This window comes from Petromyzon marinus, chromosome 61, assembly GCF_048934315.1.
Source record: "Petromyzon marinus isolate PM22_M1 ecotype Great Lakes invasive population chromosome 61, UKy_Petmar_22M1.pri1.0, whole genome shotgun sequence".
Taxonomy (NCBI): Eukaryota; Metazoa; Chordata; class Hyperoartia; order Petromyzontiformes; family Petromyzontidae; genus Petromyzon; species Petromyzon marinus.
The window spans coordinates 9,256,605-9,278,043 of NC_133727.1; the positions used below are offsets into that span (position 1 = coordinate 9,256,605).

General features: G+C 46.1%; 2 long non-coding RNA genes across 3 annotated transcripts in view; one reads left to right on the forward strand and one right to left on the reverse strand.

Annotated features, from left to right (window-relative positions):
- The window catches only part of LOC142906082 (uncharacterized), a 36,142-nt gene that overhangs the window by 8,695 nt on the left and 6,008 nt on the right, over positions 1-21,439 (forward strand). The window lies entirely within an intron of this gene.
- On the reverse strand, positions 674-7,713 carry LOC142906083 (uncharacterized). Its single transcript, XR_012930052.1, has 3 exons — positions 7,521-7,713; positions 3,117-4,323; positions 674-1,192 (listed from the first exon to the last, which is right to left on the reverse strand). It is a non-coding gene; the product is annotated as an uncharacterized LOC142906083 (long non-coding RNA).

The window sequence follows — 21,439 nt, forward strand, 5'->3', positions numbered from 1 at the left end:
TTCTTTCTGGAGACATCCACTTTACAGGCAGAGGCACCTAACGGACATGACCGCATGGCCACAAGCACAACAACAATACGATCAGTAAATTCAGTTCAGGGCGATGCTTCGCAATTCGTCATACGTTTTTTGCGTGAGGCCACATATTCATCTGGCCAAATTAGCGTCATCTAGCCCTCCACTACCCTGAAGGGTTAAATGTGTAATGACATCACGGGATGTCACTGTGTAGTGCCGGGCCTAGAGAGGCACGGCGTGCGGTGTATTGACATCGCGGATACCACTATGGTGCGGGTGTAGTACCGGCCCTAGAGGGGCTCGGTCAGCGCTGATTGATCAGCTGGATGGCATCACGCTTGGCGTGCAGTGCCAGCCCGACAGGATAGGGTGTGGGAATGCCGGCCAAAGGAAAGGGGTTACTAAAGGCCGTGGCACTCTGGTTGACCCGAGAGGACATGTGACCGGTTAAGTCTACAAAGGGGCCCCAAGTGGGGGCTAGGGGTGGTCACGTGTCAGGGCAGATCCTGCTGGAGGATTCTAGAAGGTGGTCGTGGCTAGGGGCGGGGCCAGCCACGCCGCAGAGGATATAAGCCGGGTCCCCCAGAGGGACCGGCATTGTTGTTCATCTTGAATAACCTTTGTCTACGTCTACGTTCTTCCGAGTATCCAACACGTGGACTGGGACCCGAGCTGTGGTCCCGGTCTGTCGTAGCTAGTCATGTTGTAATTAGTGTAGTTAGCCAGGTGGTCACCACCACAGGTTGTTATTCTGGGCCAGTTACCTCGCGTACCACATGGTGGAGGGGGGGGGGGGGAGGCGATTTGTGAAATTGCCCCATATTTTAAATTGTCGGCAGAGCAGAGAGATTGAATCCAATTCCAGGGTGGGGGAGCCATTGCACCACCGTGTGTGGCAGCACCCCCCACTCTTTTTTTCTTAGGGCCTGTGCAAAATAAAATAAAAACATTGAGTACAATTAAAGTGATGGGCCTTCTATCCCGATGATGGTGATGACATTGGCGATACTGATAATGATGCTGATGATGCTAAGTAAGGTTAAGGACTCACATTGCCCTTCACCACGTAGTTGTGGTCAGTCTGGACGTCCCGTGCCAGCCCAAAGTCGCAAATCTTGGCGATGTGTCCATGCGTTACCAGCATATTCCTCGCAGCCAGGTCGCGGTGGATGCACTAAAAAAAAGAAAAGAATTCCCTGCGTGGCGTTCAACAAACTTGGGGCAACTTCTGTGAAGGTCGGCCACGGTACACGATGGGGTGGGTGCCCAGCAACACGCCCGGCCGCCTTTGTCTCCCCAGTGTAGATGTTTACACACCGCACCAGGTACTCATTTGAGGCTGAGTCGACCTAGGGGAGGCCCATGACCGGTTCAGAGAGTCGTTACCTGCGTTGGGCATGAGCGAGAATTTAACTCGGGTCGCCGGGTTTGTAGCGCAGCGTGATAAACGCTACACTACCGCTCCCCACCACCTGTATCACCATCATCTTCCAGAGTTAATACATTTCATGTCAATAGCTGGAAATGCTTGTATTTGTAATAAAAGAAGTGCATAAGTAGTTGTCACTCACCCACACACAAACGGACTGAAAGATGAAATATCTTCAGAACCCTACATCCTGAAACTAAATTAATTATTTCAATTTTACCAAGTAAGGCCCGCTGAGCTATATCGCACGCTCAGGAGTCCTGATTCCACTTCTGGGAGTCTCAAGTCCAACGCCATGGAATTGTATGTGTTTAAACATGTGCGTGCATGTGTGTGTTGTGTGCACGTATGTGTGCATGCGTGCCTTCATATGCGCATGCGTGTATGCACGTGCGTGTGTATGCACGTGCGTGTGTAAAATAACTTTAGCCATGACATTTGGGATATGTTAGGTTTAGGGTTAAGAGCTTTGCGCACGTAAACAGGTGGGTGTGATAAGTCACCAGTGTGTAGCTCACCTCACCGGTGAGCTGGTGTGTACGCTATCTAATCTGTAAGCTTACGACTGTGTGTGTGCACACTAGTGTGTAAGCTCACTGATGTGTAAACCTGCTGGTGTGTGGCCTCACTAATGTGCAGCACATTTTGTGGAAGCTCACTAGTGTGCTTGCACACGAGTGTGCCGGTGAGTGTGTGTGAGTGTGCGGTGTGTGTGTGCAAATTTGTGTGAGTGTGTGTGAGTGAGTGTGTGTGAGTGAATGAGTGCGGTGTGAGTGTGTGTGAGTGTGTATGAATGCGGTGTGAGTGCGGTGTGTGTGAATGTGCAGTCAGAGTGTTGGTAAGTGAGTGTGCGGTGAGTGTGTGTGAATGTGCAGTCAGTGTTTCGGTAAGTGAGTGCGTGGTGAGTGTGCAGTGAGGGTCCAGTGAGTGTGAATGTGCAGTCAGTGTGCCGGTAAGTGAGTCTGCCTGGGGAGGCCCAAGACCGGTTCAGATAATTGTCACTGGTGTTGGCCGTGAGCGGGAATCGAACTCTGGCCATTGGGTTCGTAGCGCAGTGAACTAACCACTGAGCGACCACTCGCCACCCAGACAGCCATATTAAGGGCAACAAAGACGTGCACCACAGACACAGTCACATACAAAGACACAGTTAAACACACACAGTCACAGAGACACAGTTAAACATACTCTTTGGTTCTTTCGGTAAAGTAACAGGTATAAAATAAAACAAATCACGACGTTTCTGGCGCAACACAAGCGTCCCTCTTCAGGTGGGAAAGCATGATCTGCTGCTGAGGCAGACTGTTTTAAAAGGTTTGAAATGGGTGTAGTCCAAGGGTCATAAATAAGTGGGCGGGGCTAGTGATGTTAATGTGAGAAATTAGCATGTAAATGTAAGATCGGAGAGCGGCCTCCTCGACGAGGGCTTCAAATCAAGACAGTTAAACACGCGCAGTCACACATGGTCAAATTGAAACACAGAGGTGAATTTCCTTAGGTTCTTAAAGATGGTCAAGGCCCTGTAGGGATAGAGACAGACAGGCACGGAGACACATACGGAGAGACACAGAGACACATTAAAATCATCACGTATTATCATCATTATGTCCCACCACTCTTTTAACCGAGGAGAGAGGCTCACTGCTGATTCACTCCTCTCGCAACTCACGTTCTTGTGAGCGAGGAAGGCCATACCGCTCGCGACCTGCTCCGAGAAGCTCGGGAGTTTGTCCACCCCGGATGGAGTAGAGTCGCTCACGATCGCTTCTCTCTCCGACGGCGACGCGTCCAGGCCTGCGGTGCACAAGGAAGCCCGGACGACTCAGAAATGCCATAACTATAGAGTATCTATAGTAGATCATCGATTATTCGGCGGCTTCGGGGGGGGGGGAAGGGGACGCCGAATTTTTAAACAACGCCGGATAATCACCACATAATAATTTAAATTCGCTATTTTTTGCACATTCTTGCATAGCATTATGTTTTTAAATGTTGTGAATGTTTTTTTGTCTTTTAAATGCATTTACTATATGAAATTGGTATGAATAAACATACAAATACACACAAATAAATATCCTACTGTAAAATGTAACCGTATTTACTGTACCGTACTTACCAACCCAATCTCGAAGACTCCGAATGGAGTGATGTATATACGTGCAGTATTGTCATTTTTTAAGTTGAATGTAGCGTATAATGTACCGTCTATAATATTTAACACTGAAATCAAGTGTAGCTACTTTTTTTGTCACACACACGGTGCCGATCGGCGGACTGGTCGCAGCCTTCCCCGGATCGGTCCGGGACCGCCGGATTATTTTGGAAGCAGTAGCCGGATAATCACGTGTCGGATAATCGCGCGCCGGATAATCGATGATCAACTGTAATTTGGTTGAGGCCACAACCTGCCCACATATAGTGTAGTGTTCCAAATTACTGTGTGACTGTGATGGCCCACGGTGCGTTGAGAGGGCACCTACCAATAACATCTGGCAAAACCCAGTATTTGTTAAGTACACATAATTCAGATGATGATTCCACAGAAGGAAACCAACCCAGAGTTTGCCATTCGTGAATAAAAGTTGCCAGGTCAAACATCAGTCTGGAAGGCCCAATGGGCTGATAGACCTTATGTGTAGGTGGAGCTATTCAAGGTGACTTGTGCATTACACAAGATGCATGTACTGTATGTTGAATTTGTTTCGCACCATATATAGCCAACCGTGCTCAATGGAGGTGCGGGGAGGGAGTGTGTGCATGCAAAAGCACCGCTGATACCTTTGTGGCCATGAAGAAATCCTCACTCTGCTTGATTCATAAGCGCCGCCTTGAGACTGTATTCTTCATTTACAACCACAACCTGGGTCGATTCCATTCTACAAACGACAACGGTACATCACTCGTCACCATCAAGTGGTGGCGACGTCATCCACAGCGCGTGTGCCAAGCTAGGTGCACTCTTATGGCCATAGTGTAAAGTGTGTGGAAGACTCGCCGCTGCCGGAAGGTCATGGGACAGAGCCCTGGGGTGCCATGGGTTGACTGACTGAGATGACTGGCAGATGCACCACCTTTGCCCCCTACTGTGTCAAATTGCTGTGCTTTAGCCACCTGGCGCTCCGCTCGTTGTGAGCGTCACTCCTCCGCCCTCCTTTGTTGATGAAGGGCGACTGCCTCCAACTGCCCAGTAGCGTCCTTCACGAACCTCCTCCACAGAGGCTGATCCTGACACTGATGGTACCAGTCATCGGCAAGTCCACTCAGCTCCACGTCCTCCTGTACCACATCACTCCATCTCTTCTCTAGCCCGTGCTGCTCCCGTTTAGCCCCCTCTATCCGGCCGAATAAAAGCTGATTAGGCATGCGGTGACTGGGCATGCGGGCTACATGACCCAGCCAATGCAGCCGTGTCTGCCGGAGAAGCTCAGCAATAGGACTTTGTACAGATCTTTCAAGGATTTGTGAGCTCCTCACAAAATCCAGCCTGGTTAAACCCAGGATGGATCGTAGGCAGGCCAGCCTAAATGTTTCTAACCAGCAAAGATATTCCATTAGGGGGGTCCACGTTTCGCAATCGTAGAGAATGGAGGGAATAACCATGGCAGGGAATGGCTCTGACTCCTGGCCACGTAGTTTTAACCGGGCCCGCTCACCATCATGAAGGTCCTGAATGATCATGAGCAGAGGGTCAGGGACTCTTAAAGCACGACAAATAATCCAGAGCCCAGGCCGACTGATGGTATCATAGGCCTTGACCAGGTCAATAAAACAGAGATGTAGGTTTTGTTGGAATTCCCTCCACCTCTGCTGTAGTAGACGGACAGAAAATATAACATTTGTGCAGGACCGCCCTTTCCTGAAACCGCATTGGGGCTCCGCAAGCCTCTCCTCAGCGTTCCTGGCAAGGCGATGTTGAATAATCCTTGCCAGGACCTTTCCTGGCACACTGAGGAGTGAGATGTCACTGAGGTTGTTACAGTCTGTGCTGTCTCCCTTAAAGAGGGGGACAATCAGGGCATCCTTCCAATCCTGTGGAACCTGTCCAGTGGTCCAGACTGTTGTTATGATGTCATGTAGGGCAGTCTGTGCACAAACGCCACTCTCCCTCAGCATTTTGCTTGGAAAATCATCTCTGCCCGGTACCTTTCCTGGTCTCAGGCTCTGGATCGCCTTCAGTACTTTCTCAACAGATGGCACCTCAGCCAGCCACTCACAGGGGGTGACGTCTTCCAATATTTGAGACACCGCAGCCTCAGCAGGGTCATCCCCACTTTGTCCCACGTTGTTTTCCATGCCTAGGGGTTTCCCCTCCCCCAGGACTTCACAGAAATGCTCAGCAAATCTGCAAACCTGTTCCTGGGAGTCAGAGATTGGATCACCGTTTTTCCCCTAATGATGGTAATAGGTGTGGCGCTGCAGGTTACTTTTTTGAAGTTAAATAGCGATTTGTGATCGCGGGCAATTGAGGCAGACTCCATCTCCTCAGCAACCCGCGACCACCACCCATCCTTGCAGCGTCTCAAAGCTCTCCGAACCTCCGAGCGAAGGCTGCAGTAAGCCTCCTAATTCTCTGACGTGGGATGCTGCAGATGATGGGAGTGAGCCTGTTGCTTTTTCTCAGCCAACCTGAACACCTCCTCTGACAGCCAGGGTCTCTGGGGAGGTCTGGACCGTGTACCCAAAGTAGCCATTGCAGCTGCACGAGCCACAGTCCTAAACCTCGCCCATTTCCCCTCGACATCTGGAGGAGTGGGGGACGATGCCAACCCCAGCCGCAAGTGATGATTAAATTCTCGCTTGCAAATTTCATCAGCTAGCTGAGACCAGGCCACCTTGGGTTTGAATGGGGTCCTGGGTGTACACCCACCACCGGAGTAAAAGAATAGCAGACGCATCTTACAGATGACAAGTCGATGGTCAGTGGGCAGATCAGCTCCACGATAGGTCCTGGTGTCAAGGACATGGGTCCGCATCCGCTGTTCCGTCACTATGTAGTCCAGCATATGTTCTTGCTTGGACCCGGCATGCATCCATGATGTGTGGATGTGCCGATGCCGGAACAGCGTGTTGGTAATTACAAGCCCATGGGCTGCACACAAATCTAGCAACCTCCTACCGTTATTATTGAGCTGATCTGGCCCATGCCTTCCAATCACTCCAGACCAGGTGCCAGCATCATGACCAACTCGGGCACTGAAGTTGCCCAACAGGATGACTCTATCCCGAGGGGCGACTTTAGTTAGCACCTGTGACAGGAAATAGAAGCCATCTGACTCATCGGCTTTGCCTGCATCCCTCCACATGCACGCACAACAAGAGGGCTGTAACATGTGCAAAGCAGAGTGACAAGAGTTAACATTGGTGGCCAGTGAGATATGAATGGTGATACTGTAGTTTGGGTCTCTTATAGATTGACTTGGCCTGAAATGAGCCCTCTCATCTCTTGAGAAAACCAATGCATGTTCACGTTATAGGGGCCGTCCATAAATGACGTCACGTGATTTTGGACAATTTTTGACCTCCCCCTCCCTCGTCACACGGCGTCACAATAAGTCAGACCCCCCCTCAAATATGACGTCACAAAGCTCTGCCCCCCCCCCCAAACCATATTTCCATTTTGAAAATAACACATGCCTCAAATCGCTATAAACTATTGTCATTGTATTCTTGGTTCTTTCGGTTAAGTCACGTAGAAGGGAAACAAGAAAATAATAAAAATATAAAATATATTATTTTATTGTTTCCCTTCTACGTGACTTTACCAAAAGAACCAAGAATATGATGCCCTGCAGTCACGAAAGCTTTAAATCAAAATGTATTGTCATTGTAGTGGGTATTTAATGTGGCGCTGCACTCTGATGTTGTAAGAGTGTTGTTATAACAATTAGTATTGTTATAACAATTCTCTATTTATTTAAAGTTGCGGATTTTGATGTGACGTCACATTTCTCAAACCCCCTCCCCCCTCATCACACATCGTCACAAATGTCTGACCCCCCCCGCCCCCCTAGGTTCGTGACGTCATTTATGGACGGCCCTATATAACATGGCGGCACCGGCACCGCCCACGTACCGGTGTACGCTTGCAATCCCTCAGCACGCGCCTTCTCCCGGTTCTCGCGGTCGTTCGTCACGAGCAGCACTGTGGGCGGATCGGTGGTTTCATCGCGCCCGACGCCTTGGCCAGGTGCTGGTTGTACCAGCGGGCGGCCACACGGATGGCTCGGTCGTTAGGGTCATTGGAAAACTCCCCCTTCTCCCGTATGTGTCTCTGAGACGCACAACAATCAAGTTACAGCGCTGTTAGACCATCACACCGTGAGTTGCTGTGTAATCACTTGCATGCGAGTCATAGCAACAAAGTTGTGGAGTTTAAATGGCGCTTAAGAGTTGTCTCGGAAAATCGTACCTCTTCTAGGGCAGTGAAAATGAGCACAGCTCTGCGGGAATTGTAAATCATGTTGTTCCGTGTGTTGTTCGGCATGTCAGAGGTTTCCCAACGAGTGCTTGAATCGTCTTCAGGAATCCAGTTTTGATAACAAGAAATGTATTTAATAATTATAAATTACATTTATAAAACGCCTTTCCGCTCGGTAACTCAAGACACAGGCGCATTCAGTCCCACCAGCCAAATCAAATGCACAGCTTGTTATATCAACCGAACGTAGCACGGTTGGCTACGTACGGTGCAAAATAATTTAAACATACACGCAATTAAAACCCCTCCCACGGAGTGCCAAAAGTCAAGGAGTGCACATCATTCCAGCCCTGGCCAAAAAATAAGCTACCAATCCATGGTCATCTGGACAAGGGCAGCCTTATGCACAACATATTAATAGGTAACAGTGGCAATGAGTGAGCAATACTGGTCAGGCAATGGCTACTGTTATAGATGTGGCCCTACCTGGTAAATAAAAAATATAGCTTAGTATTTGTTTATCATTGGTGCACCACGGGTTGCACTCTCACCAAGTTCAGCAGCAATGCATTTCCAACCTCACCTGCTGATTTGAGGTGGGAGAGGTAATGAAGTAAAATTGCCCGACCTCACCTGGTGGAATTGGACAATGCTGTCTCTCACCTGGTTCAGGAACCCCTCATCCAATTGATGAATTACGTGCTGCTGGACATCTGTGAAAAGAGCTTTATAGCCCATCGGATTCATACAGTATAAATATTCAGATTCTGATGCTGTCAGTGTGCGACGGATATCAAACTGGGCTTTGCAACCCAAATGCCGTCTGCACCTTAACCTTCAACCTTTTACATCTGATTAGCAAAACCCCTGGTGGTTTGAGTGAGTTGATGGTTTGAGTGAGTTGGTGGTGTGAGTGAGATGGTGGTTTGAGTGAGATGCTGGTTTGAGTGAGTTGGTGGTTTGAGTGAGATGATGGTTTGAGTGAGTTGGTGGTTTGAGTGAGATGGTGGTTTGAGTGAGTTGGTGGTTTGAGTGAGTTGGTGGTGTGAGATGGTGGTTTGAGTGAGTTGGTGGTTTGAGTGAGTTGATGGTTTGAGTGAGTTGGTGGTGTGAGATGGTGGTTTGAGTGAGTTGGTGGTTTGAGTGAGTTGATGGTTTGAGTGAGTTGGTGGTGTGAGTGAGATGGTGGTTTGAGTGAGTTGGTGGTTTGAGTGAGTTGATGGTTTGAGTGAGTTGGTGGTTTGAGTGAGATGGTGGTTTGAGTGAGTTGATGGTTTGAGTGAGATGGTGGTTTGAGTGAGATGGTGGTTTGAGTGAGTTGGTGGTTTGAGTGAGATGGTGGTTTGAGTGAGTTAGTGGTTTGAGTGAGATGATGGTTTGAGTGAGTTGGTGGTTTGAGTGAGATGGTGGTTTGAGTGAGTTGGTGGTGTGAGATGGTGGTTTGAGTGAGTTGGTGGTTTGAGTGAGATGGTGGTTTGAGTGAGATGGTGGTTTGAGTGAGATGATGGTTTGAGTGAGTTGGTAGTTTGAGTGAGATGGTGATTTGAGTGAGATGCTGGTTTGAGTGAGATGGTGGTTTGAGTGAGTTGGTGGTTTGAGTGAGATGATGGTTTGAGTGAGTTGGTGGTTTGAGTGAGTTGGTGGTTTGAGTGAGTTGGTGGTTTGAGTGAGATGGTGGTTGAGTGAGTTGGTGGTTTGAGTGAGATGGTGGTTTGAGTGAGTTGATGGTTGAGTGAGTTGGTGGTTTGAGTGAGATGGTGGTTTGAGTAAGTTGGTGGTTTGAGTGAGATGGTGGTTTGAGCGAGTTGGTGGTGAGTTTGTGAGTCAGTAAGTGCAGCGAGTTGGAATGAAGTGAATGAGTTGGACGAGCGAGTGAATCAACTCTTCCCAATGAGCAAAACCCCTGGTGGTTTGAGTGAGTTGATGGTTTGAGTGAGTTGGTGGTGTGAGTGAGATGGTGGATTGAGTGAGTTGGTGGTTTGAGTGAGTTGGTGGTTTGAGTGAGATGGTGGTTTGAGTGAGATGGTGGTTTGAGTGAGATGGTGGTTGAGTGAGATGGTGGTTTAAGTGAGATGGTGGTTTGAGTGAGATGGTGGTTTGAGTGAGTTGGTGGTTTGAGTGAGATGGTTTGAGTGAGTTGGTGGTTTGAGTGAGTTGGTGGTTTGAGTGAGATGATGGTTTGAGTGAGATGGTGGTTTGAGTGAGATGGTGGTTTGAGTGAGTTGGTGGTGTGAGTGAGATGGTGGTTTGAGTTGGTGGTTTGAGTGAGATGGTGGTTTGAGTGAGATGGTGGTTTGAGTGAGATTGTGGTTTGAGTGAGATGGTGGTTTGAGTGAGATGGTGGTTTGAGTGAGTTGGTGGTTTGAGTTGGTGGTTTGAGTGAGATGCTGGTTTGAGTGAGATGCTGGTTTGAGTGAGATGCTGGTTTGAGTGAGTTGGTGGTTTGAGTGAGATGATGGTTTGAGTGAGTTGGTGGTTTGAGTGAGATGGTGGTTGAATGATTTGGTGGTTTGAGTGAGATGATGGTTTGAGTGAGTTGGTGGTTTGAGTGAGATGGTGGTTGAGTGAGTTGGTGGTTTGAGTGAGATGGTGGTTTGAGTGAGATGGTGGTTTGAGTGAGTTGGTGGTTTGAGCGAGTTGGTGGTGAGTTTGTGAGTCAGTAAGTGCAGCGAGTTGGAATGAAGTGAATGAGTTGGACGAGCGAGTGAATCAACTCTTCCCAATGAGCAAAACCCCTGGTGGTTTGAGTGAGTTGATGGTTTGAGTGAGTTGGTGGTGTGAGTGAGATGGTGGATTGAGTGAGTTGGTGGTTTGAGTGAGTTGGTGGTTTGAGTGAGATGGTGGTTTGAGTGAGATGGTGGTTTGAGTGAGATGGTGGTTGAGTGAGATGGTGGTTTAAGTGAGATGGTGGTTTGAGTGAGATGGTGGTTTGAGTGAGTTGGTGGTTTGAGTGAGATGGTTTGAGTGAGTTGGTGGTTTGAGTGAGTTGGTGGTTTGAGTGAGATGATGGTTTGAGTGAGATGGTGGTTTGAGTGAGATGGTGGTTTGAGTGAGTTGGTGGTGTGAGTGAGATGGTGGTTTGAGTTGGTGGTTTGAGTGAGATGGTGGTTTGAGTGAGATGGTGGTTTGAGTGAGATTGTGGTTTGAGTGAGATGGTGGTTTGAGTGAGATGGTGGTTTGAGTGAGTTGGTGGTTTGAGTTGGTGGTTTGAGTGAGATGCTGGTTTGAGTGAGATGCTGGTTTGAGTGAGATGCTGGTTTGAGTGAGTTGGTGGTTTGAGTGAGATGATGGTTTGAGTGAGTTGGTGGTTTGAGTGAGATGGTGGTTGAATGATTTGGTGGTTTGAGTGAGATGATGGTTTGAGTGAGTTGGTGGTTTGAGTGAGATGGTGGTTGAGTGAGTTGGTGGTTTGAGTGAGATGGTGGTTTGAGTGAGATGGTGGTTTGAGTGAGTTGGTGGTTTGAGCGAGTTGGTGGTGAGTTTGTAAGTGAGTCAGTAAGTGCAGCGAGTTGGAATGAAGTGAATGAGTTGGACGAGCGAGTGAATCAACTCTTCCCGATGCGTTGGGTGGGTGAACGAGTGAACGGGTGCAGCACCACGTCGCTGTCCGGCATCACGACGTGTGGTGCCCCACCGTCACAGAGACCGCCGCTGCGTGCCCCGGGCCGGGCCCCGCAACAGCCCGGCCCGGGGCCTGCTCCCTCCTCCGGCTCCTGGGCCCACGGCGAAGGCCGCGCACTCGACCCAAAGGGCCCAGCCACAGCCAATGTCGTTCCTCAGGTAGTGCTCCCTCACCAGCTTCATGACCCCACCAGAGCGGCTCTTCACCAACGTCCTGGACTCGAGCATCGCGGTTTTCGCATCCACGTAGTGGAGGGGGCCACACAAAACGACCACAGTGTTGTGGTTGTGGTGGGTGGAGGAGGAATCGATTGCGTGGAGGATTCTCAGCGTCATCAATTTCGCTTGACAGCCTTACGGGAATCGAAGCGCAGATATGATAACTCTGTAGGATGGTCGAATCGATTTGATAACTTAAAATAATTATTTACTTAATGACAGCTCCCCTCCAATTGGAATTCCGTCGTCACCAGGTTTGAAAACTAATTTATTTAATAATTATTTTTTTGTGTTTTTGTTGTCCTTCCCCCAGCAGCTCCGATTAGCACGGTTAGCTACGTAGGGTGCGAAAGAAGTTCAAAGTACACACACACGTACTTAATAGTCTATGGGGCCAGGTTTTAAACAACCTCCAGTCCTCGTGACCCACCCATCATCCACTGCGTGGCGCGACGGGTGAGACGTGTTTAACAATCATCGGGCGCGTGCAGTGCGGAACTAGGTTCACTTGTTATTTTAATGGAGGGGGCAAGAAAGTTTGTAAAGAGCAAAAATCCGTGGCGTGGTGGTTTGGCGGTCGCCAGGGACTGGAGTTTGGGAACCCCTGCTATGGGTAATTCGTTTTCCATTCGTAATCCGATCGGCATTCCCTTCCCTCCAGTTCTGTCTGTGGGCATTCGTTCCCCTGACACTCGTTTTAATCTTTTTACTCCGTTTTTTTTGACATAAAGAAGCTTTTAATACCTTGTAAAGTTACTCTTAGACCCTTTTCTGGCCAAACAATATATTTTTTAATGGAATTACCCCCCCCCCCCCCAAAAAAAAAACATCCATCCTCGTGGCTATATATGGTAAAATGTAAAATGTTATTGTTTTGGTTGTTAGTGCTGGATTTCGCCGTGATTTTGGGTTCATGCACTACTGATAGGTTGAATGTTGAAAACCCGAATTCAAGTATTTTCAGAGCCAATGAGACTTTTGAAGGCGTTGTCAACAAAATATCGCCATCTATTGGTGAAGAGCGTCACCTTTCGGTGTGCTGGTAGAATTTGAGATAACATTTTATTAAACACTAGTTCATAAAGCCTGTCTTCGCCAGGCTAAAATTTTCAGTAAATATAATTAACCTTATATCATTTTCGTTGCAATTTTATTTACGATCAGACCACTAACAACTTCTCCAAAAATATATATTTTTCCGCAAAAAACACAAACATTTTTTACTTGATTCAACATCTCATATTTAAAGACGTACCCATCGGAAACCGCCAAATTGAAAGATTGCGTTTTTTTCTTAGAAAGAACAAAAATGAATGAACTTAATACTGAGGGGAAACTTCTATCTTTTACGGTTTTCAATGTATTCCGATTTGAACATAAAATGTAAATTTGTTCGTTCAAAACCGCTTGAATCCGAAATATTTCAAAAACAATAAAAGATAACAGGTCCCTGCAGGGTGGGCTGGTAGGACAAGTCTCTGTGCTGTCTATTGCTGATTTTACACCCAACAGCACGAGATTTCACTTCGTTAAAGTATTGAAAGGGGACGGACGGACGGACACATTAATCTATTGCAGGCTGGTACACTCAGTTTACAACTTCGTTCCTACCAGTAAAACAATGGTTCTTGCTTTCATTTTATTGCCGTTTAACGCTCTATCGAACTAAAAAAACAACACAATCTTATATGTTTAACGGTTTCTGAATGACACGCACAAACATGTTTATGGGGCACTTAAAATCGATATTTGGGGGGTCTTAAAATAAAAAAAATCTCGAATTTTCAGATTCTTCTTGTTGTTTGTGTCCTAAAAACTACATGTGTACCAAATTTAAGCTTTCTACCTTGTCGGGAAGTACCCAAGACGTTTTTTGAGATACAGATTAAGGTCTTCATTGATATAGATGAATCCGTGATACTGCGTTGGCAGTGGTGAGCAATCACAAATAACAAACCTCAAATCACACGACTATTAAAAAGAACCGATGCCTCTAGTTATTGTTGTGCTAGTGGCTGCTGCTAAGGGCCGTTGCCACCGAAACTAACAGGGTGACTTTTCGATTTAAAGCTTTCATGACTGCAATGATTCATCTTCTTTGGTTCTTTCGGTAAAGTCACGTAGAATGATAATAAAATAATAAATTGATAAAATAAAATAACACAATAATATTCTCACGACGTTTCGGCCACAACACAAGCGGCCTTCATCAGGTGAAGGGGGCGAGACTGTCTGGTAGGACAGCGCTGGAGTGAAAGAGCCACGTTCAGATACGGCCTTTAAGCTGTGTGAGAGGAACAAAGCGCCTTGACAAAGGAATTAGCATATAATTTAGCATTGAAATGCAGACGTAGCAAGATCTGAAATCGCTGCAACCCTCAAAAACGCTAAGTTGCCACCCAGCAACATCAGCAAAGACGAACGTTTTGAATTATCTCAATTAAAAAATAGGGATGATATTGTCGTCCTCTCAGCCGACAAAGGCAATGCCACTGTCATCATGGACAAAACAGAATATAACAACAAAATTCAAGAACTACTCAACGATGGCAGCTACACAAAAATAAAAAGAGATCCCACCAACAGCCTGGTCACCAAAACGAACAAAATAATCTCTGATTCAACAGCATTAATTGATGAGATCAAACAGTTCTCGTTGAAGCCCTCTGCTGCCAGACCACCAAGATTATATGGCCTTCCAAAGATACACAAAGAAGATACACCCCTTCGTCCCATCGTCTCTACTATCAGCTCCCCCACCTACAAACTGGCACGTTTTCTTGCTGATATACTGCGACCTTTCACTGGAAAAACCACCTCTGCGGTACTAAATTCTACTCACCTGGTATCGACAATCAAAGGCATTTCCCTGTCCCCAAACGACCTGCTTGTCAGTTTTGATGTGGTGTCCTTGTTCACCAAAATCCCGGTACCTGACACCATCGCTATCATTGAAGACCTGGTTCATCAAGGACTGCATACTGATGTACCCCCCCTGGTGAGACATTGCTTAACCAACACTTACTTCACCTGGAATGGAACTTTCTACAAACAAACTGAGGGCACCCCAATGGGCTCCCCCCTATCTCCGGTTGTAGCCAACGTATTCATGGAAAAATTTGAAACTGACGCCATCCAGACTGCCACTCTACGCCCGACCTTATGGAAGAGGTACATTGATGACACCTTTGTCATCTGGCCACATGGCCAGCCTGCTCTAGACCAATTCCGCGACCACATCAATTCCATACACCCAGCCATCAGATTTACCATGGAGGTCGAAAAAGATGGCAAACTACCCTTTTTGGATGTCTTAGTTAAAGGAAGACATGATGGTTCAATGAGCCACTCTGTCTACAGGAAAGCTACCCATACAGATGCTTACTTGAAACCGGATTCCCACCACCATCCATCCCAGAAGAACTCCCTCATCAAGACTCTATACCATAGAGCCCAATGCATTTCCGACCAGGAACACATTACCAGTGAACTCAAGCACGTACACCAGGCTCTCAGGGCTAATGGCTACTCCGACTACACAATCCGCAAAGCCATCACTCCAGTCATGAAGAAGGATCCTCTTGTGGAGCCACTCAAAACCATCACCTTACCCTACATTGCAGGGGTCACTAAAAAGATCTCCAAAATCCTGAACAAACACAAGATCCAGGTCCGATTCAACACAGTACTTAAAATCCGTGATTTAGTTCCATCTGTAAAAGATGCTGTTCCAGACATACAGTACCCGGGCGTTTACAAACTAAAGTGCCTCTGTGGTAGTAGCTACATTGGATAAACCAAAAGACATATCTCGGACCGCATCCGCGAACACAAAGCAGACTTGAAACACGGTAGGACGAACTCCTCTGCCGTGGCAGATCACTGTTATAATTCAGTGGGCTCACATGACATTGACTTCTCCAAGACGGAGGTTCTTTGCAAACCAGCCGGCTACCATGAGAGATTCGTTCATGAGGCCATTCACATATACAAGCACAGAGACAATTTCAACCGAGAAGATGGATTCAGGCTTAGTAACCACTGGAAAGATGTTTTAAATCATTTCTGTTCTTAATTAATTGTATTTTTACGATGACCTTCAGACCGCAGCTCTTTCGCCAGCATTGCCTCTTAATACCTCTCACACCACGGTTAATGGTATAGTTTTACAATATGGAGCATACTAGGGCCTCGCAGCTGTCTCTCTCCCCCTCCTCTGTTCCGACCATGGACGAACTCGTCCGTCTGAACGGGGCCCGTAGCTATCCGTGGTGCTGAAATTTGAGGGTAAGAATCCACCCATTTTTTCGCCATATAGCATTGTGATATATAACGACTTATTGTTGGTAGCTTAGCTGATTGGAGAATATAGAGTTTATTGATAACATGAAGGTAATTTTTATTTTAGTTTTTATTGGTTCACTATATAGTACTGTGAATAGCTCAGATGTGTAGTCATTTCTGTGACCAGTCACTAGCTCAGGGGTCGGGAACCTTTTTGGCTGAGAGAGCCATGAAAGTCACATATTTTGAAATAAATTTCCGTGAGAGCCATAAAATATTTTTTAACACTGAATACAACTAAATGCGTGTATTTTTAACTAAGACCACCAATTTTAGCATATAAGTCTCTGAATATATCCTTTTTAATAACGTTGTTATACCAACAACCAATAATAAATAAAATACTTCATACCATTAATGCGACTTCTGGTGCTGCATGGTTTTGCTGATGGCTTTGTAGTCTGGTTGATACGTGGTGAGGTTAAGCTTCATGCAGGCGTTGAGGCTTTCATCCGTTAAACGGGATCGTAGGTTGGTCTTGATGTTTTTTAGATGTGAGAACGACTGCTCACATGAATACGTAGAACCAAACATGGTCAATACAGCAATACTCACACGCTGCAGTGTGTGGTATGTGACAGGCAGCGCGTTCCATGTTTTGACAATCAGTTGGTCTTCGGGTTGAAGTTTTTTAATTTCTGTCCACTCGTGATTGCTCGCAGCTCTGCTTGCTGTCGTTCAAGTCTTTCCAAATCTTCATTCAGTGACTTGAACTTATTCACCCACATGTCTGAGGCCTTCAGGTCAGCAACTTCCAGCTCAAAATCTCTGATGGAGACACCAGAGATGTAACTCAGGTCGGCATTGTCCACTGCACACTCGTGTGGATGAGTGATGAACTTGAAAAGACGAGTGTGCTCACGAAATTCTCCAAAGCGTGCTTTGAATGACTGCTGGAGATCAGATGTGAAGCCAGCTAGCTGCTGGAGATCAACATGTTGAACGGGGTCACTTGCTGTGCATGCATCTTTAAATTCTCTCGTTTTTCAAAGTGCAGTAAACGACCTGTTTCAATATCCACGATGAAGAGTTCCAGCTTGTTTTCAAATGCAAACACTGCTTGTTGAAGGGATAAGACTGTATTTCCAATGCCTTGCATTTTCACATTGAGCTGGTTCAGATGTCCAGTCATGTCCACAAGATAGTAAAACTTCAGGAGCCACTCAGTGTTAGCTAGCTGAGGATGCTCGACATCTTTCATTTCAAGAAAAGTCCGGATCTCGCTCAGGAAAGCTGCAAAACGGCTGAGCACCTTCCCTCTTGACAACCAACGCAAATTGCTATGCAAATGCAGACCGGGATAATGATTCCCAACTTCATCCAGCATTGTTTTAAACTGGCGATCATTTAAAGCTCGGGCAACAATAAAGTTGACCACCCGAATGACCAGTGACGTCACCTCACCAAGCTGCTCACCACACATTTGAGCACAAAGCGCCTCCTGATGTAGAATGCAGTGAAGACTTAGGATTGGTCTTTTTTCATGATGACGAAGAAGCGCTACCTCTGTTTTTCCCCACCATACACGGAGCACCATCAGTACTCACCGAAATAAGCTTATCCATCGGTAGATTTTTTTTCTTTAGCGAACTCAATGAAAGACTTGAATAAATCCTCCCCTCTTGTTGACCCTTTCATTGGAAAAACAGCAAGACTTTCCTCACGCAGTGTGTCACCGGCAGCATACCTTGCAATCACACTGAACTGGGATAAATGACTTACGTCTGTTGACTCATCCAAAACGAGGGAAAAGTATGGCGCTGCATTTATGTCCTTCACTTGTGTTTCCTCCACTTGATTTGCCATCATTATGGTACGATCGTGAACAGTTTTTTGCTGACAGAGGCATGTCTTTTATTCGTTTGATTATCTTGTCTTTATCCGAAAAGTCATCAAAAAGTTCGTTGGCCACATCAAGCATGAATGTTTTGGCATACTCGCCATCTGTGAATGGCTTTCCGTTCCTCACAATTGCTAAAGAACCAGCAAAGCTAGCCGAATTCCCATCACCATGTCTGGTCCATACACGGAGTTGCTGCTGATTAGCTTGCACTCTGGACAGTAGCTCTTGGCATGCCTTCTTTCCGCTGTCCCCCGCTGGATATTTCGATGCAAATGTAGCATGGCGTGTGTCGAAGTGCCGCTTTATATTTGACCATTTCATCGATGAAATTTTATCATTGCATATTAGACACACCGCAGAACCTGCCCTCTCCATAAAGGCGAATTCTTCTGTCCAATCGTGCTGAAATGTGCGGTACTCCTCATCTTTTTTTCTTTTCGCCATCTTCTTCATCAAAAGGGTTTGCTCTGCATACATTAGCTAGCTGACTATTGGATTAAAAGGACGGAAGTGTACTTCTTGACATCACAAAGACCCGTAGGCTACCGCATTATCCAATAAAAATAGAGTTTTGGTGTCAGACAGCTGGGATTGACTCCAGCCACCTGCAACCCTGAGCAGGAGCGGTAGAAAATGGATCGATGGATTAAAATGCATGAGAATGTTTTATATTTTAAACGTTATTTTTAACACTGTGATTTCTGTACTGTTTTACTTTAATGTCAGCGGAATTATTCATTACTTATCATGTTAAGAAATGTCAGCTAAGATTTATTTGCGAGCCAGATGCAGTCATCAAAAGAGCCACATCTGGCTCGCGAGCCATAGGTTGCCGACCCCTGCACTAGCTAATCACTCAGTTGTTTCAATGCTGGATTCGCCTAGTTATTTCAATGCTAAATTCTCCTGTTTGATTTGTACTAAGGGCCTCGGTGAATGTGTATGCTCTGACTTTAACGTAGCTATTTCTGCAGCAGGTACAAGCTCTATTTCTGCAGCAGGTACAAGCTAATCACTCAGCTATCTCAATGCTAAATTCTATGCTAATTCCATTGTCAAGATGTGTATGCCTTAACTTAGCTATTTCAATGCTAAATTCGATGCTAATCCCTTTAACAATGGGTGCCTCTGCGAGTGTGTATGCTTTAACTTTTAACATAGCTATTTCTGTGACCAGTCACAAGCTAATCATTCAGCCATTTCAATGCTAAATTATATGCTAATTCCTTTGTCAAGGCGCTTTGTTCCTCTCACACAGCTTAAAGGCCGTATCTGAACGTGGCTCTTTCACTCCAGCGCTGTCCTACCAGTCTCGCCCCCTTCACCTGATGAAGGCCACTTGTGTTGTGGCCGAAACGTCGTGAGAATATTATTGTGTTATTTTATTTTATCAATTTATTATTTTATTATCATTCTACGTGACTTTACCGAAAGAACCAAAGAAGATAACAGGGTGACTGACTAAAGGAGACATTCAGTTGAAACGGCGGAAGAAATACAGCTCCGACATGCGAGTGCTGCTCGTAGCTACCTTTGTTGAACATCTGCCACAGCTGCCCGAGTCTCTACGCTTGCCCCTTTCGAAACTTTGAACCCAGCTTTGGCCATATTTGCTCCACCGTGCGATAATTGGAACCAATTCAACAGTCGAACTCTCTGTGATGCTCCGCGCAGTGTTAAGCAAATTATTCACGACTGATCGTATCTTATCGGCTATAGGTTCGTGGCAGTCTTTACAGACTACATTTGAGTCTTCAGATGAGGGACAGGTCACGTTGACGATGTAGTTCATGAATTTGGTGGTGTCTCTTTCTGATTGATGGTCCCCTCCACAGTCTAAGAAAAGCTGGTGCAAGGCTTTCCTAAAAGCTTTAACTCCTGAATCATCAACACCACTGTCCTCGTACATGGAATTCAAATCGTTTAATGACTGTGCCATACGGATCAGTTGTTCTCTATCCTTTTGATCGACTTCATGCACTTTCTCAAGGTTGGCTTTCTCTTTTAAATGCTTGCTCAAGTCACTCCCACTCGAGACGAGCATTCCGCCAGACCCAGCACGGCTCCAGCGATGCCCAAAATGAGCAGCAGGGTGGCACCCATGGTGAAGGCGCTCCCCAATGCCAAACCGCCGCCGATAATGCTGACAGATGTGCCTGAGGTTTGAACGAGGGTCACGTCTCTCTTCATCTCGTTCAATGTCTTCAAGACATTCTGCAGCTCAAGCACTGTAACCCCCTCTCCTCAAGCTACTTGTTTGTGGCATCCACGGCATCTCTCCAAGTGGTGTCCAAGCGAAGCGAAGCTCTCTCCTTGATTGCTGCAGACACTGCGTGAACAATACAAAATACATAAACGAGCGCGTTCGCAGCGATGCACACGTGTAAACTAATAGATTATATATCACCATGCTGGCTATCAATGCTGGATCACTGTACAGTATACTGTATATATACACACACAACTTTCGGACAAGAAAGACCATTGCCAGAAACGGTATCCTATACAAAGCCTGTTATAATTTAGTCGTAGCAATGATCATAAAATAATCACAATATTCAGTTTTTTAGAATGGAAATAAAATAATAAAACATAAAATAAAATTCTCACGACGTTTCGGCCACAACACAAGTAGCCTTCTTCAGGTGAAGGAACAGAACTGTCGGGACGACAGCACTTCAATGAACACTGCTAAGCTTGGCAGCGTATTTTAAGCTGGGTGGGAGGAGCAGAGCGCCTTTACATATCAACAGAAGAATTTAGCATTGAAGTAGCTGTGTTAATGTGTTGGATTAGCGGGGTGTTAAAGTCAGAAATTAGCATGTAACTGGGAGATTAGCATGATGTTAGTGTGAGGGATTAGCATGTAACTGGTCACGGAAGTAGCTATGTTAAAGTCAGAGTTTACATATCAACAGAGGCATTTAGTATATTGACGCTAAAGAACTGCAACTACCCAACTACCATACAATAAGAACTTAGTTCTTTCACATCGGCTTATTTTATGATAGTTCGGTAGTTGCAGTTCTTTAGCGTCAATATAGTAAATGCTTCTGTTGATATCTAAACTCTGACTTTAACATAGCTACTTCCGTGACCAGTTACATGCTAATCCCTCACACTAACATCATGCTAATCTCCCAGTTACATGCTAATTTCTGACTTTAACACCCTGCTAAACCAACACATTAACACAGCTACTTCAATGCTAAATTCTTCTGTTGATATGTAAACTCCTTTGTCAAGGCGCTCTGCTCCTCCCACCCAGCTTAAAAGACGCTGCCAAGCTTAGCAGTTTTCATTGAAGCGCTGTCGTCCCGACAGTTCTGTTCCTTCACCTGAAGAAGGCTACTTGTGTTGTGGCCGAAACGTCGTGAGAATTTTATTTTATTATGTTTTATTTTTATTATTTTATTTCCATTCTACATGACTTTACCGAAAGAACCAATAATATGAATCCCTGCAGTCACGAAAGCTTTGAATCGAAATTTAATATTCAGTTCTTTGCTAGTCCACTACTGGATGAAGGTCTTGCTGCACGTTGTCA